The 16,172-nt window shown below is 42.1% G+C and overlaps 1 protein-coding gene across 5 annotated transcripts in view; it reads right to left on the bottom strand.

Annotated features, from left to right (window-relative positions):
- The window catches only part of GNG7 (G protein subunit gamma 7), a 118,220-nt gene extending 104,921 nt beyond the window's left edge, over positions 1 to 13,299 (bottom strand). For 3 of the 5 annotated variants that reach the window (XM_067559744.1, XM_067559726.1, XM_067559716.1), the window contains exon 1: positions 13,101 to 13,250. The gene's annotated coding sequence lies outside the window, so the exon portion shown is untranslated. Of the gene's footprint in view, positions 1 to 13,100 lie in introns of all 5 variants that reach the window. The other 2 variants (XR_010921990.1, XM_067559735.1) reach the window with 1 other exon arrangement.
- Positions 13,300 to 16,172: the final 2,873 nt, after the last annotated feature.

Here is a 16,172-nt window from a genome sequence, read left to right as displayed (position 1 = left end):
CACATTGTTAGCCAGAAAGGTCATTTCTTCAGCGTATTGTTGCAGTTTCTGGAAGACTGTAGCCTCCACTGTGAGATTAATGAGCTCTGCCAAGCCAAATTATATTCTAGTCACGTAGTCACCCGCTGCAGCTCACATCCACACATTTTTATACTAATATTCTGGAGCAAGCTTTTCCTTGTCCTCCATAAACTCTGAATTGCTTTTGTATTTTGCAACCATAGGGCTGTTAGAAAATAATTACTACTCTAAACCCACAGGCTACTTTTCCAGAGCAGCTCTGCCCGGTGAACAACATTTGGCAAACCACCATTTCATCTGCATTGGAATGTTGCAAGCACAGAGGCAGCGCTGTCACTCAGCAGATCCTGTTCTCTCTATATTAACCAATATACGGTCCTTTTTCAACACCACTAGGATAGACACACCACAGCATCCTATGCTCAAAACCCTGCATGTAACTCAACCTTGCTGCTGTCTTTTACAGAAATTAATCAGGTTCTAGGACCCTTGTAAATAATCCCATGTTTAAGGAACAGAATCTAATCCTTCAGTAGCTCTTACACAGTTCCCATTATATGTATTTAGGCAAATGCCACACATTTATTGAAAAAACTGCATGGCACCCCTGTAGTGTAGATATCAACAGGAAAGCACAGGGTCATAAGAATATAGGGCTGCAAGGGACCTCAAGCGGTCATCTAGTCCAGCCACTTGCACTAAGAAAGGACCAAATATACCTAGACCACCCAACCGATGTTTGCCCAGCCTGTTCTTAAAAACCTCCAGTGACAGGGATTCTACAACCTCCCTCACATGCCAATTCCAGAGTTTAACCACTCTTATCGATAGAAAGATTTTCCTAATATCTAACCAAAATCTCCCTAAATCAGATTAACCCGATTACTTCTTGTCCTACTTTCAGTGGGCATGGAGAACAAAATTGATCACCATCCTCTAACAGCCCTTAACATATCTGAAGACTTACCCACCTAAATCTTCTTTTCTCAACACTAAACATGCCCAGTTGTTTTGGTTTTTTGCCACCTCTCTTCACAGGTCAGATTTACTAAGCCTTTTATCAGTTTTGTTGTTCTCCTCTGAACTCTCTCCAATTTGTCCACATCTTTCCTAAAGCGTGGCACCAAGAACTGGACGCAGTATTCCAGCTAAGGACTCATCAGTGCTGAATAGAGCACGACAACTAACTCATGTCTTACACAAAACACTTTTAATACACCCCAGAATGATACTAGCCTTTTTTTGCAACTGCATCACATTTCTGACTCATTCAATTTGTGATCCACTATAACCCTGAGATACTTTTCAGTAGTACTATGCCTATCCAGTTATTCCTGATTTTGTAGTTGCGCATTTGATTTTTCCTGCTTTAAGTGAAGTACTTTGTACTTGTCTTTTTTGAATTTCACCTTGTTGAATTCAGAATAATTCTCTAATTTGTCAAGGTCATTTTGAATTCTAGTCCTGTCCTCCAAGTGCAAGCAACCCCTCCCAGCTTGGTATCATCTGCAAATTTTATAAACAAACTCTCTACTCTATTATCCAAGTCCTTAATGAAAATATTAACTGGGACTGGACCAACAACAGGACCCAACAGGACCACACTAGTTATTTCCCCTTAATTTGACAGCAAACTTTTGATAACTGCTCTAAGTATGGTCTTTCACCAGTTATGCACCTATCCTATAGTAATTTCATCTAGACAATATTTCCCTGGTTTGCTTATGAGAATGCCATGTGGCACAGTGTCAAAAGCATTACTAAAATCAGGATCTCACATCTACAGATTTACATGCCTGTAGGAGAGGTACCTTTCCCTTAAGAACACCTGGCAAGTATGCTGGGCAGAATGTATGCAGCCTCAGTAGAATGAGACACAAAATTGGACAGACTGTAGAGTAGTTGAAATGGAAATTTAAAAAAAAATTTCCTGCAACGTCTACCATAGACATACTCTATACCTGTCTTCCAAACATAAATGGCACTGCAGCACCAAGAGAAGGTCTTCATACAAATGAGCACAATACATGAAGCACAATCTGAGGGGACACTATTCTTTGTGATGGACATAATAGGTCCTACAGACTGACTTTAATCTTGTCAGATGGTCTTCCTTGGAAATTTGAATGTGTGGTATCTCTATACTTAGAGACAATATTGAGAATATAGAATTTGTTTTGATCTTCAATCTGTTTCCTGAAACCCCAGAATATCCCTTTTTCTCAGTATACAGCCTCATCCTCTAGATTTAAAACAGCTGAAAAGTCAAAATACATGGTCTTGAATCTGGATTAGCAAGGTGAAAATTCAGCCAGAGCAGCCCAACCATTTAAAAGGGCCAAAATAAATCAAAATCACCTAATGACAAGGTTAAGAAAAAATACTTCAGCATATAAATTGCTTAGTACCTAAAGGAACCTCTTTCAAAGTTCAATTACATCTGTAATTTCTGATTATTTAGTACAAAGAAAATGCAAACTTGCCAGTTTTAGTATGCTCTTGGGGAAAAGCAAAATAAATTGGAATACACAAAAAAGATTGTTCTACCTCTAGAGTGTTAGGAAAAGGGATACACCATTGAACATAAGAACTGGAATCCCAATTTTGTCTAAACAAACACAGTAAGCACAGAATTAAAACCTGTTTCATCACAAGAGGAAGAGAAGCAATCAGCAAAATTTATCATCCAGCTCCTAAAGGTAAAAGAATGATTTATAAAAAACAACCAAACTTTAAAAAAGGATTACCCAGGTCCTCTCCCCACCCCCACCCCGCAAAAAACCTTAAAACCATACAATTAAGCATCTACTTGTACTTACCTGTATGTTACAAGGGAACAGCTTTCCATTATAGCAATGGTACATGTGGCTATGGCTAACCCCTCCCCTGCGTGGAAAGGGTTTGCAGCACAGACAAAAGGCTGTGTTCACCAATCCTAGAATGTCTCCTTCCAATAGACAGGAGTCTATCAGTAACTACCTACTGTGTTCATGAAAGAAAGGAGACCCTTGGGTATTTATGCAGTCCTTCTGTCTGGACTAATGTTTTCTGTTCCCTTTGACTAAAGGGAAGCTTTAATGCTCCCTTTTGTTCCTTAAACTCAAAGCAAATATTTCTACCTTACCTAATATATACATGAAAATTAAACAATCTACAAAATAGGGTTCCTGTTGCACACCCTATGGGTCTTGGCCATGAATTAACAGAATAAACAAACCTAGTTATTATTTCACCAACAGCCCTCAACAAAATTGCCTCCCTAAAGAAATATTGGAATTACAGGGCCTTTTGTATTTCAGACAATGCACCAATGCACTTCTTTAAACATAGTATCTGCTAATACATACTCTTGCTGCATAGCACCATTAGTTTATTCTCATGTAAAGTTAGATCCAAGCCCCACCCTCCAACACTTAGCTAAAAATCTAGTTGTGTTATGGATTTTGGTTATGATAAATAGTGGAGAACCATGGTTTCAGCACAATTAGTGCTGTAAAGTGCATTCTTGGAGCCTGCCAGCTGCCTGACTCCCAAACTAAATGGCTGTATCCCGCAAAGAATGCAACAAAGCATGTTCTTAGAAATACATGAGAAACTCTAGTCCCCTCCAAACTAATGGCATGGGGGTGAAGAGAAGTGTTTTATATACAAACATTCTGCTGAAAGAATTGTGATTTCTCCAGACTAACAGGATTTAGCAATTAAGCAATGCAGAGAGGCACCTGTCTTTGCAAAACAGCAAGTTGTAGAAAACACATGCGAAGTGTTACAAACAGTGCAACAGATTTGTAAAACTGGAAGAGTGTGTAAAAAGCCAGAAGCAATGAGTTGTGCCACATCATTTTGGTTTGTTTTTTTTTGTTCCAGATCAATCCAGGTTCGAATTTGACAGAAACTATCAAGAAAATTTCTGAGCTAGCTGAAATCAGAGTCAGTAGCTTTTCTACCGTAAAGATATAGAATCAAGATTTTAAAGAACCCTGAAGAAAGTGAGTAATTTAGACTTGAGTTACTTCACACATACCTTAGACCAAAAAAAACAAAAACAAAAACCTAAGAGTTTTAATCATATCAACCCAATACATTAGACTACTGCAATTAAAAACAATTTGAAATTCAGAAATTTAGAATTAGGGTTCCATGCCAAATTAATCTTAATTCAGACCCTGAGTCTTCACACTCTGTTCATGGAAAAGTGACAGAATTTTTCCTTACCCTCATCATACATCATGGTTCAACATCCATTCTTCCCACTCAGCCTCCAACAACTTTCACATTACACAGGACAGATTTAGGCCTAGACTACAGTACACAGGCTTTGCCAGTATAGTTAATGACCATAGTGTAGACGCAGCATGTGCTGACACAAGGAGTTTTTCTGCTGATATAGTAACAGCACAGTTCCATACACAGTTATGCCAACAGAAGCTCTCTGTCTGCATGGCTGCATCTATGCTGGGGGATCTGTGGAAATACCTGTCAACTAGAGAGTACAGTTTGTTCACACCCCTGATCAATAGCTATACTACCAAACTTTGTAGTGTAAACCTGGCCTTAAACAGGATATTAGATGAGCTTCTATCTGTATAGTTTATATGATTTCTATGTTCATGTCATCGCTATTTCCAGGGCTACTTTTGTCCTTGTTTTTTTAAGCAACAATTCAAAGAAACTTCAACAAAACCAAATGTATAGATTCCCAATACTACATGGATTAAATGGGATTCCAAGATATCTGACTCATTTTATGCTCTCTTTTTTGGCTTTTATTTTTTTTAATTTATTTATTTATTTTTTTTTTAAAACAGCTTTCCTTCCAAACTTGACTCTATTGTCCTATTCCTGTTAGGCTAGCTCTCTCAAAACTGCTGAACATTATTCTCTTGGCTCAGTATGTTCTTCTGATCCCTACTTGCTTTTCACCACCACTTCATTTAAAAAAAAATAAAAAATGATAAGACTATTTATAGAACGCTTGTTTCCCCATTTCCAAGCAACATGGCTTTACTTCTCTTCAAGCTGAAAACATCTGCAGTTCCAAAAGACATGTTCCACTTTTATTTACTAATTCTAACGGGTACTATACAACGGTTCTTTTTTAATATATTACCTGCTGAAAACACGCCTTTTATTTCAAGATTTAAAAGCCAATATTTTATAACAGGATGTTTATGGGTCAAGATTAATGGCATAACTCCGCATATGATTCAATGATTGGAATTACAACAATATTTAATCTGGATTATCTGGCAATTAAATCTGTGTGACAGGGTGGATTGATTTAAATCACCAAGAGAAAATCATTATTTAAATCAAGTTTCCCACTGATACTTCTTCACATATTTCTTAAACAATGGTGCAAATCTGATCACTAAAACATGTTAATTTATAACTCAATACAGCATTTTACAACATCTAGGAGGGTATACTTTATGTAATTTTTTAGATAACTTGATTTTTATTAATTTAGGAAATGGTACATAATACTCATTACCTGTGTCAAGCTGCAGATGCAGCAGCAGTACATTAGGAATAGTAAGAACTAAATCACACACAAACACAATAGCACTTATATTTTATTAAACTAAATCTTAATTGTTACATAAATGTTTCACATTTGCAATTGCAGCAGTCTTGAGTTGCCGGCTGATGGCTGTCAAACTTTTTTTTTTTTTTTAATTTTCAAATTTCATTAACTAACAGACAAGCCATCACAACACTAAACTTATAATGCCCTTAAAACTTCTCCAACTAGCTCTCATCTTCCCCACTCCCACTGTCATTTTTATTTATAGACAAACAGAAATACGAGTTTTCCTGCTTTTTCAACTCCCAATCTATTTCTTAGTTTTGAGTGAATAATACCAAATGATGAAAATATTCTCTGTGCCTGCAGAGGAAGCTACTGCTGTGAAAAGTTGGCTTAGCAATTGAAGGAACTCTGTTTCAAGGCACCTGGCTAATGATTTCCATCAATTCAGGAGAGTAACTTTGTTCAAGACAGCATCAGTAAATATGTACTTGACACGTTTTCCTTTTTTACCCAGGGAAGGAATTTCTTCAAAATAATCCCAGATAAGGTCTCTTTTCCACCCATAAGCCATGACAGTTTTTCTGTGGCAAAAGTGTGGGGGAATATAGGAAGCTGTGTGTGTACTGAATGTCTTCCCTTTTTCTTTCCAGTTCATTTCACTGTTCCTTCCTACTCTGCCTCCGTCCTTTGTCTCTCTATCTTTAAGACAGTGTCTTAACTAACTCCTCTGCTTGCTTGGCCCAGCTCCACCACCGCATAAGCACAGAACAACAATCCTATCCAGCCTGTCTTTCTTTGCAGATGTGACTTTAGTCTGCTGAGAAACAGAAAATGAAAGCCCAGAACTTTCAAGAAACAAGAGCTGGTAGTTAAGTTGGACAGACTAGAGCTGTTAATTCAGAAACTGAAACAGAAACTGAAAGCCCAGAACTTTCAAGAAACAAGAGCTGGTAGTTAGGTTGGACAGACTAGAGCCATTAATTCATTTTTACGAGACAGTGTAGATTTAGCATATTTTTTTATGAGATTTAATTGCAACTGTTATTTTTTAAACAAGAAATTTAGTATTTTATTGATTTTTAAAAAAAACAAAAAATCCGATTTAAATTAAAAAAATTCAATTTTGATTTTTTTTTTTTAAATAATTGATTTTTATCCACCCTGCTGTCTGACTGCATTATCCTAACACGAAGCATTCTGCAGAATGCCACCACAGGGACTCAGTACACGTATAGGTCACAGAAAAAACAATTTGCCAACATTTTGTTCTAGATACACTATGAACTTCCTATTGTAATGAAGCAGTCAGAAAGGAACAGTGTATCCTCTTGAAAGATTGATCCTATCTCCACTGGTCAGCCTCTTCCATGGAATAAACTTTTCCATTTAACGGAGGAGACGTTTGCCCTTAAACATCCAAACAATACTGCTAATTGCATGCTCAGGTGGTTGACACCACAAAAGCAAGAAGTTATTTCATAAGTTTAATACTGACAAAATTAGCAGAGAAGTGATTGTATTCATTAACTTTAATGAAGGGTTGGGTTTTTTGTTTTTTTTTAAATACTTCTACATTTAAATTCTTTATGTGCCATCAGAACTGTTTTTAAGTAGAGAATGACAGTAATCTTAAAGGTAACAGTTTGTGTTTGGGAATATTCAACTCTCATTTTCAGTAATCCACTAACGTCCTGAGTTACTGAACAAAAACACTATTCTATTGCCAGCCAAAACAGAAATTTCCCTTCAAACCAGCACATTGCAGGGATCATGGTATCTATTTATCACCAAACTGGAAAGAAAAAACAACTACTTTCTATAAAAGCAATTTCTGAATTACATCTGCAAAGAAACATTTGCCTGATTTTAGAGGAAAAGTATCAGAAAATAAGGACTTAGCTGGGAAAGGGTTAAAACACACGCGGAAAGGGGAAAGAAACAGAAAACACCCAAGGACTAAGCTGTAAGAGCAGAGCAAGCAGAAATGGACAAAAATCCTGGAGGGCTTTGGAAACAAAAACAAAAACACACACACCCCCACCAACAACCTCAACTCTTCTATATGTTTAAAAATAGACCTTAAGCCTTGGGAATGGGGTAAGTTAAAAAGCTAATGAAGAATGTTACAGAATGTCAATTTCATATGATGATTGTTCAATGAGGAACAATGGAAAGGAGAAGGCGGTTATGTCTCTTCACAGTGACCAGAGCAGAACTGGGCAAGGTATTGAGTATGATGAACAACATCTTTCAACTATCACAGGGCCTGTATTCATAACAATAGCTTCAGGACAGAAAATGAAGGAAATCCTGCTTGCACTAAGACCTCCGGTTCAGTTACTGTCATATTCACACTAAAAAGGTTGGGTTATTTTCAAAGAGTACATACTCACATAAATCCATTTTCTAGCTTTTTCCTCCTACTATAGGAATGAGAAAATAAAACAGTACATGGGTGACCCAAGAGTTTTCAGATTTTATACTTTAAAATGTTTTAACCAAAATAATTATTTCCAAGTACACATATGAAAAGCTTATGGTTTTGCAAACCAATATACAATAGGACATGTCAGGATAAGGCTAAGACACTAAAGTGTGTTAGAGTGGGTGGGGGGAGGGGGAAGGGCAACAAATTATGAGACAGCATCTGCCTTAACTAAGTTTCCTGGTTTGTGTCTCAACACTAACAGTTTGCCTGAATTTCCTCTTTTTTTCTAAACAGTAGTTTAAAAAAAGTTTTTCATAGAAAGTATTTAAAACAAATTTAGGCCAGAGATAGTAATGAGTTATTGGAGCTATTTCAGTCACACACACATATTTAAGATCAGCTGAACGCATGTAACCCAATTTGGAAAAAAAATATCTGGTTTCCCTTGTTCAAAAACAAAAACACACTACCCAAACACACACTCTTAAACCACTTCCACTCTGCACAAGCAAGACATTTGTGTTGAGAAATGCCTCATGGCCTTAAGTTTTCTATTTACTAAAATAAATGTCAGTGTAGTGAATATTCAACTTGTTCAAAATTAAGCAGATTTTCTCTTGATTTTCCTGATCATTTGTAGTCTCTTTTCTTGACTTAGAATAATTTTGATTCTAGTCTCTTTGGCGGATAAAGAAATAGTCAAGAAGAGTTACAAAATACAAGTAATATTTAAAGACAAAAATAAAGAAAGACACCAATTTGCTAGGATAATTATCCCATCAGATATGAAATTTACATACTAGAAACCTGGAAAACTCATGCATGAAAGAAAATGGCATAACTGGTGTTTTCAAAGAAAATGCAACATATCCAAGAATAGATTGATGATGGATGTATTTTGTTAAGCTACAATGATGGAGTATACCAACGTGGAGTTTGTAAGTAAGGGGTTAATGAGCTAAATGGAGCCCCTACCAGCCCCTTACACCTATGCTGGGTGTTAGGCCTGGAAGAAGGCATTAAAAGGAGGGAGTACAGCTTAGTTGGGCCCTGACTGGAAACGGAGCAGACTGTCAGTGCCCTCATTGAGCAAGAAGCCTAGGTGGGGCATGGCCTTCCTGCAAGGTAGGTCAGACACAGTCCCTTAGTTTGAATTGTTACCAGGAACTGGATGTTAGGCATTAAGCCAAGCAGCTGAGGACCACCTGAGAGGAAGGGGGCTGAAAGCTGAACACAGCTAGCCTGAAAATTGTCTTTGTGTCTGTTAGTCTTTGACTTGGGAACTTCAGTACCCTGGAAGGCTGAGCCACATCCATAACCAAACTGTTCTGAAGACTCCAGTAGGTAAACAGAGGCAGAGCGGCTGCAGTGCCACAGCACTTCCCCCACAGCTACCCCATTCAGCTGAACACAGCAAAGGGGATGGTGGAGTGCTCATGTGATAACAATAAAACCTACAGCACTAGGTTTAACATTGTAGGCTAGCCCAGAGTAATTTGGGACAAGTTCTACCATCAGATACAAACATGCAATGCACATGCAACTCCCACTGAAGTCAAAGAAGTTTCATGTATGAACCCAAGGGCAGAATTTGACCCTTTGAACTTTATCTATGCCGCAAATGTTTTGGTAATCAATTTTTTTTTAAACAAGCTGAGGATGCCAGCCTGAAGACATATAGGTAAAAATGATACCCTCTTCAGCTTCGCTGGTGGTCTTCTAACAAGTTTAGCTTATTAACCAGGTGAGACCACAGAACACTCTGGAAAGGAACAATACTTACATTTTTCTTAAACTTCATTCCCTCCCCCCTTTAATTTCTTCTGACATTTTGCGCATTAAATTAGGAGATCTATGAAGAAGGATGATAACATCACCTTGGCAACACAGGAAGAGAATTAACAGGTGGTAAACACCATCAGCAGGGTTACAAACAATTCATACCAGCAATTCTCAAATTCCATACTTTCTGACAACTAACTGGCCAGGTATCACTCAAGTTAAAAAATTGTATGTGGCTAAACACATTAGACAAGGCAAATAATTTAACACTGTCTACTTCAAAGCACTTGTTCAAACAGTAGTCAGTCAAACCTCAGCCCTTTTACCTGTTTTAGAGATGGGGAAACTGAGATCTTGCCTAGACAGAGGATTTCAAGCATTTAGAGCTAGCCACCACTGTAGTTAGACTGGTGCAGGCCCCTAGCATTGACAGGCAAACATGGACTGGAGCAGGCCGCAGTTTATAGCCTCTTATCCTAGGGATCCTAGCACTCTGCTTGAAACTCTACAAGGGGTTCACTTTTCATGTCACTATCTTCATAGCAGGGGTCTGATAAAATTAAGTCCTCCTATGGCTCCTAGAGAGGAGTTCTCTCCTCCCCCCCTCAGTTGCCCTGACCCCAGAATCCCTCATATGTTGTGGACTGTTTCTCTGCTCCTCTTGCAACCACCATTTTTGGGCCATCCTCCCCCACAGCCTGCCTTTTTCCAAGCAGCAACAGTGAAACTGTCATGCTTGTTTTCAGCTTGCCTGCTACCTCCAGAGTTCTGAATACAGCAGTGAAACTGATCAGTTGTCAATTCTACACTGCACCAGGGATCTGCAAACTTAGTAAGATAGCACTACACAAGCTCACATTTAGGAGATCATCTTCACAACTGAAAAGGCAAGAAGGTTTTTTGTTTTTTTTTTTGTTTTTTTAAAATGACAGCTTAAATTCTGCTTCTTCTCATCCCCTCCCAAACACATCAGGGAAAACTACCTGCTAGTTACTGGTGAGTGGACAAGTGACTATTTCAAGCCATGCACAAAGCAGAAACTAGTTTAATGACAACTAGTTAAACCGAGGCAATTTGCCAGCACCAAGGCTCAATGGACCAACCACTGTGCTAATGGGATGTCTTCAGGTATGAGGACCCATGATTCTCCCTATTACTAAAAGTAGCAAATTCAGTTATGTGATTTTTATTTTACAAAGTAGTGGGCTACTTCCACCCGCCATGAGGAAAAATGGGATTTAACATTTTCTGAAGGCCAGAGTGTCTGATTTTTCTGGAGATTAGGAACATAGATCAAGTCTGAGGAGAACAGTGTCCAGTGGTTTGGGAGCCAGGAGCTAGAATGCCCCAAATTCTCATCAGTTTTGACACTATTTTCCCATATCCCCCATTACAGTAGTATCTGAGCACTTCATAATCTTTACTGTATTTATCCTCAGTATCCCTGTGAGATAGTAACACTGCCCTATCCCCATTTTATAGATGAGGAACTGTGACCTAGAGAGAGATTAAACACAATGAAGTCTAACTACAGCAGACTGTTTGCTTTATGAAGCTGTTGCTGATTTTGGCCCCAATCCCACACAAAATTACCCACATGCTTGAAGCCAATGGGATTACTCACAGTGCATAAAGTTAAGAACTTGCTTTAAGTCTGCAGAATCAAGAGTCTTAGTTCACTGCCACACTGTTGTAAGGCTAAGGATGTTTTGAAAGCTAATATGCTTCATAATGAAACAAAACCAACACAAGAACAGTTAAGGGCCTCAAGTTTTCTTATAGACCTGGACTCAGAAAAAATATCAAGTTACCGATTTCCAGACAGGCCACAGGAGTTAGCTCCTCTACTGGTAAAGTCACCACAGTAGTGTTTGTCAGAGTATGGTTTTCAAATAGCCACACCTATAAACCAATATCTAGGTTGTCAGTTTCACCAAGAACCATCCATCAAGTGCAATTCCACTCCTGATTTTTTTAAAAGCTGTACTGAGAGAAAATTTGAACTCAAAACAATCACAAATAAAAAAAAATACAAAACCTAACACTAGAATATAACCTAATTAGTTATTTTCCTCTGTTTCTATTTTAAGATCACATCTGCTAACAGTGGCCTAGTACAAACCTAAACACTAGCATTTAGCCCCTCCAATGCAGCCTAACGAAACAGCTTTGAGAGGAACTCCACCACCTCCAGAATAAGCAATAACACCCCCTCAACACAGACCCTTCCTTTCCTCACCCCCCTGCTCCCACAGAACACTTGCCAGTATTTGGCTTCCCATCCTACACCACCTCAGCCTGAAATTCAACAAGGAGGTGGAGAAAGACAATTTCCCTCCCTTGTTGCCAGCAACTCCCACATCACCTCCCTTTATCCCCCCACCACCTGAAAAAATTAAAAAACCTTGAACGTCACAATACTGCTCCCTACACTAGCCTCTGACCGACAACACATCACACACCCCTCCAAAATACTGCCCAAAACAAGAGGAAAGCTATCAGTACCACCTTTAACCAGCCATCAACTCCCCTCCAGCCATATACCCCACCCACATATTTAACAGCCCCCAATACGCCACACCGGCTACCTTCCAACCCGCAAACTGCCCCTAGAATATGCTGACATGTATGGCACGCGCTACAACCGCGTACATGTATGCGCACGTTACCAGTCCCGCACACAACCCATATTACCCCACTCTCCAGCTACCCCCACGAGCCATGTTACATCCCCAACTACCCGCCCGCAGTCACCCACAGAAGGGCCAATTCAACTCCCCACGTCCCTCCGTCATTAATTACCCCCTCTCCACATACCCACTGCCTCATTACCCTCGTACCCCCACATGCCCTTCATCCCCCAAACTCACCCATCCACCAGCCAACACCCAGCACTCCAGCATGCCCCCCTGCCCCTCCACTCCCCACCCACACGCCCCCCATGCCCCTCCACTCCCCACCCACGCCCCCCCCTACCCTCTTATTCCTCCCCCTCCACGTACCCCCCTTATGACCCCAGTACCCCCACATGCCCCCACAGCCCCCTACAGGCCCCTCCCCTTATTACCCCACTGCCCCCCTTATTCCCCAGTGTCCTCACGTGCCCCCTGCTGCCCCGCTCGCCCACCCCCACGCCCACCCCCGAGGTACCCCTCAGCGCCCCTCCCCCACACGCCGCCCCTCCCCCGCCCGGCCGGGCCCCGAGGGGGTCCCTGGGGCGGGGGCTCCGCCAGGCCGCGGCCTGCGCCGGGGTTTCCCGTCGCTGCCTTCCCGGGCTGGACGAGGGCCCCGACCCCCTCGCGCTCGAGCCCGCCCCGGGGCCTGGCCCCTCCTCACCCTCCGCGGGGGCCGGGGCACCGAAGGGGCGGAGGAGGGGAGCCCGCCGCCGCGGCCGCCTCAGACACCAACCTCCGCCGCGCAACCCAACCTGCTGCCGAGCCCCAGCCGGGGACAGGGGGAGCCCCCGCGGCGTGACTGACAGCCCGGGACGGCCAATCAGCACCCAGAAGCCCAACCGGGAAGGCGGGCCAAGCACAGCCGCAGGGTTAGGCTGCAACCTCCTTAGCGGGGCCTCCAAGTAACGGGGAGCAGGCAAGAGGGGTGGGGCCGGGAGGCGGGCCAAGGAGTGACAAGGGAGATAGCCAATCAGAGCACAAAGAGCTAACAGGAGGGCGGGGAATTCAAATTAAGTTCATTAATATTGATGAGTAATGTGGTCCTGGGGGCATGTGATAATTTCATTGGTGTTTTTGCTGGGCTTTTATTTAAATTTATTTAAATATATCACTATGTGAGACTGGTTTAGTCATTCATTCTTAATTGTTAATGCAATTAACATGTGTTCCTTAACCTTGATTGCCTTATTAACCAGTATCATCACATCGGTGATTGTTAACCAGTGCACTGATTTATGTATTTATCTATTATTTCCGGTAGACAGTGATGAGGGGCTCAGCACCATCACAAAGCAGGGCCAAGGTCCCTCAAACAGGGCACCCCAAAACTGCAAAAATCAGTGTAACTGCATCTACACACACACACACACACACACACCACAAATTGACATCACTATACCAGCAAAATATTCTCGTGTAGACTTGGCCCAAACCATGCTGTGTCTTTAACCATGAGCAAGGGTATCAGAATCTGGCTTTATTGGATTAGAAAAAAAATCAATTTGGCCATTAAAAAAAAAAATCCTGACATTAAAACAAAATCTACATTCACCGTGATTTTACTTTCCATCTTTCATGCAATCCGTGCTCCCAAATCCTTTACAGAGTGAAATAATACAGTGGCGGAGCTAATGAGTGACAGCAGGGGGAGAAAAGGTAGCAAGAGCCTGAGAAAGAGAGGAAACACGGGCCATCTAAGATTGGAAGTCAGATGGAGAGTAAAAGAGGTGGAGGTACACAAAATCTATTCCAGATGTCAGGAGATGCAAAGGAGGAGGCTCTTGCACCTGCAGTGACAAGACTGTGTGAAAGGAATGCAAGTGCGTTAGTCCATGGACCAATCTTCACCTTCTGGTGCTCATGCAGGAGACAAACATGTAGCACAACAAAAGTACAGATGCTTAAATTAGCTCGAGATCACTCTCTCTAGTGTGCTCAGACTGAAAGACACTGACACAGGATTACACCATTGTTCCTTTAGGGTCCCTTCGCTGAAGACAGCTAATTCAGAAAGCCTGTGTTACACGTGTGACTGTGTCTTGACTGGATACGAAGGGTTTGCAGTCTGTGGTGCTCTCCCTGGGCACGGGTGAATTCCATCCTCCCTGATTAACTGATTTTGAAATGTACCCGTTTCTTTTTTGGTCCCTCCAACACTGTAGATGGCAAACTCCTGCTCCATGACACATCCCAGCACAGGGAAACCCACGCAGAAACCCCCACTAGTTCCTGGAGCTAGAAATAAAGCATTACCATATTAATAAAACCACTGGCACTGGCACCACTGTGCTTTTCATTTGAGGTTCTCTATGCACTCCATGAAGGTAGATAAATACAACCCCACTCCCACAGACCAGGGAAACCAAAAGAGGTGACACATCCAATCTCACACACAAAGTCAGCAGCAGACAATGACTTTCCTAACGTCCGGTTCCCCTGCTCTAACCACTAGCCTATGCTGCCTTCCAAAAAGAGGGGTCAGGAAGATGGCATTTTAAAGCCACCTGGTCTGTGCTGATGGCTCCATGCAGCTAGATAACAGGCACACATGCTGCTATAAAGTGGCTCAGGAAACCAGAAAACCAAACCCTTTTGCATCCTGTCCTTCTGGCTGCTACTTTGTAACCTCCTTATTTCCTCTCCAACCACAAGATGTCCGGGCTCTCTGTCTTGCAGTTTCTGTATCTTTCTGTGAATCCCTTCATCTCACCAGCTTTGTTTCCCCAGACTCTGAGAGACCCTCGGTGGCAGATTTCAATATTTCACTTCTTTGTGCTTTTAAATAGCAGCGATGTGTGTGGTGTGAAATTTACCAGCATTTCACCCACTCGTAGCCCCGTCGTGCTTGGCGAGGAAAGGGACCGTCCCACACATGTGCCAATAAAACCTTTATTCCTCCTCCACCCTTTCCTAGTCTAGATCTCTAGCTAGGTGAGGTGGGATATTATCTACAGCAGATGGAGTGCTGGGGGGGAAGATGCAGGGTCAGGTAGGCCCATGCACGGCCCTGAAATACAGGAAGCACCAATGTAGCTTAAAGCCTCCCTCCCAAGGAACTGAGAATCGATCCTTTGGTTCTTATTTAGACCTCCGATCGCTTTCCTCTCTGGACCTGGCTCTTTGGTCATGTTCATGGGCGTCACCCCATTGGCTTCAGTAAAGCAGCTCTCATTCAGGGTGAGCGAGGGGAGGATCCGGCCCTGTGAATCAGACAGGAGGCTGGGAGAAGCATTCAGCTGCCTGCCTCTTGGGCCTGCTCAGGAGCAGGAAGTCATGCTTCCTGGGGCTCCCAGGCGAGAGAATGAATCAAGGCTTTATATAAGATTCCCTTATCCCCTGGCCAGCTGCCAGCCTCATGACCGGGTGAGGGTGACTGAGGCACTGCGGATCCAGAGTCACTCGGTGGGTGGTGTCCTTTCTTCGTCTCCCTGACTCATGGGTCATATTTGGACCTAGGACTGTGGGTGGCTGAGTGCTGGGAAGCACATGAACCCCACCGCTGCACCCCTTCACAGAGAGGGGGCGATCAAGCTATGTTCTCCTGAGGGGCTATCTAGCCCCTAGAGAGCACTTCCTGGGCAGTGGGAGCCACACACACACACACACATCCCAGCCCGAGCAATGAGACCAGTCTGGTGGTTGGAGTAGGAGACACTGGGAGGTGGGTCTCCTGGTTTCTGTGCCCAGCTCTGGAAGGGGAGGGTGGTCCAGTGGTTACAGCCGACAACTGGGC

The sequence above is a fragment of the Emydura macquarii genome, unplaced genomic scaffold (assembly GCF_026122565.2).
Source record: "Emydura macquarii macquarii isolate MOO-44397 ecotype Brisbane River unplaced genomic scaffold, CSIRO-AGI_Emac_v2 contig_306, whole genome shotgun sequence".
NCBI lineage: Eukaryota > Metazoa > Chordata > Testudines > Chelidae > Emydura > Emydura macquarii.
This window is presented reverse-complemented; position numbering and strand designations above follow the sequence as displayed.